The sequence below is a fragment of the Babylonia areolata genome, chromosome 23 (genome assembly GCF_041734735.1).
Source record: "Babylonia areolata isolate BAREFJ2019XMU chromosome 23, ASM4173473v1, whole genome shotgun sequence".
In the NCBI taxonomy this organism is placed as follows: Eukaryota; Metazoa; Mollusca; class Gastropoda; order Neogastropoda; family Buccinidae; genus Babylonia; species Babylonia areolata.
In genome coordinates this window covers 14,290,221-14,292,720 of record NC_134898.1, presented here as the reverse complement: position 1 = coordinate 14,292,720, position 2,500 = coordinate 14,290,221, and the positions used below count along the sequence as shown (strand labels likewise).

Genomic DNA, 2,500 nt, shown 5'->3' with positions numbered 1-2,500 from the left:
AGATTATAGATAGATAGATATGGAGCAAACAGATACACAGCACAGTAACGCACCACACAACACAACACACAATAACACACACACTCACACTTAAGCAAACACACAACACACACACACACACACGAACAACAAACAAACTACACACACACACAACAAAACACACAACATTACACACAAACACAACAACTACAAACAACACACACAAGATGCGCATTTCTCTTGATAGATAACATAACAGATCGATAGATAGAATGAGCAAAACAACACATGCAACTCGCAACGACACTAGCATTCCAGCCAGAACTACTCTTTCGTATCCACCACTTCGCATTATTTTTTTATAATACACATAATATTTGTCGAAAGAAAAGAAAGAAAAAAAAAGAAAAAAAGATAATCAACGTACGATGCAAGAATTGTAGGAATAGCTCCATTTATTACATGACACAGGAAATAGAGGACTCTTTACAGATTGTACATTCCTTGAAAACTCGCACAAACTTTTTTTGCAGAAGTTCTCTCAAAGTATTCAGTCGATTTATCGCGCGGCTGAGAATAAGAACAGTTGGTCGTTTAAATCGATTCATGTGTGTGGCGGTGTATTGTGTGTTATTGGTGTGTGTGTGTGTGTGTGTGTTTCGTAGAAGAGAGAGGGAGAGAGAGAGAGAGATGTGTTGTGTGGTGTGTGTGACAGAGAAAGAGAGTGTGATGTGTGTGGTGTGTGTGTGTGTGTGAATTGTTGTGTGTGTGTGCGTGTGTGTTGGTGTGTGGTGTGTAGTGTGTGTGTGGGTGTGTAGAGAAGAGATGGTGTTTGTGTTGTGAATTGTGTATCTGTGTGTGTGGGGGTGGTGGGGTGGGGTTGGGGGTTCTTATACTTGCTGCTTTTGTGTGTGTGTGTGTGTGTGTGGTGTGTGTGTGTGTGTGTGTGTGTGTGTGTGTGTGTGTGTGTGTGTGTGTGAGAATTGAACATAATCCAATCTTAAAAAAAAAATCAAAAAAAAAAATCATAAATCAATGAAAATAATGTCGATTGCAAATGGCAAAAAAAAAAAAAAAAACCCCAGCAAACACACACACACACACACACACACACACACACACACACACACACACACACACACACACACACACAACAACAACATATAAATGAATCAAAATAATGTCGATCGTGGGCAAAGAATAGTTATGATTACTGGAACGGGGTAGAACAAATTAGAAATGAACATAATCAAACCTAAAATGTAGGCACAAAACAAAAACAAACAAACAAACAAACAAAAACAAACAACAACAAAAAAACACACAAAAAAACAGGTCGTGTTAAAACAAACCAGTTCAAACATGATGTTAGATACAGAAAGCACACACACACACACACACACACACACACTCTCTCTCTCTCTCTCTCTCTCTCTCTCCCTCTCTTTCTCTCACTGGAATTAAGAAACACACACACACACACACACACACACATATACAAGCAAGCAAATACAATCACACACACACACACACACACACACACACACACACACACACACACGTGAAACCTGCCTAATCCTGCTAAAACAACATTATTTATTTATTTATTTATTTATTTACTCATCTATTTATCCATTTCTGATGATTTGTTTTCTGAATCTTCGCGCGTGTTCTTTGTGGCGTAATTACTTCCCTTAATTGCTTGTTTTATTTTCTTTCTTCCCTTTCTTCCCGTTGCTCAGCAAGCATTTGTGCTTTCGCACGCGGTTTTTAATTTCGTTCGTAATGTTTTGGTGGGGTTTTTTTTTCTGGTTTTTATTTAATCATTGTCTGTCTTTCATTATTGCTATGGTCACTTGTATCCCTCTTCTGTTCTCATCACAATTTCCTATGTTTAAAAAACAAAAAGCACTTTGTCAGTGTTGAATTTATGTGCATTGAAAAAAAAAAGAATTATTTGTCTTTATTTAGCAATTTCAAGCAGAAGTGGTACAGCGTTTTAAGGATTACTCCGCAAACTTGAAACACCTCCTAGAAATTGAAGCTGACAACGCTGTGTGTGAAGATTATCATGCTAATCGTGAAGCGTTATATTTGCATGTAGTTGTTTGGCTGTGTCGTGTGTGTGTGCTGTTGTTGCTGTTTTCAAGCGGAAGTGGTATTGCATGTAGGAATCGGGCGGCATGTTTTCACGCATGCTCTGATACTGAAACTGACACCAGTGGGTGACAATCGTCTGGCGAATTATGAAACGTGATAATTATCCGCTTCTCTTGTTACTTATTTGTTACTAATGATTGATTTGACCCCGACCCACCCGCCCCAACACCCCCCCCCCCCCCCCCCCCCCCCCCCGAAAAAAAAGAAAGAAAAAAATTCAAAAACAAACAAACAACAACAAAACCCCGCAAACAACAACAACAACAATCACAACCACAACAATACCCAACCACACACAACCATCATCACCACCACGACCACCACCACCTAAAACACAACAACAAAAAACAAATAAAAAAAA

At 38.9% G+C, this 2,500-nt stretch overlaps 1 protein-coding gene across 1 annotated transcript in view; it reads right to left on the bottom strand.

The window, feature by feature from the left end:
• The window catches only part of LOC143298291 (glutamate receptor ionotropic, kainate 2-like), a 591,925-nt gene that overhangs the window by 80,349 nt on the left and 509,076 nt on the right, over positions 1–2,500 (bottom strand). The window lies entirely within an intron of this gene.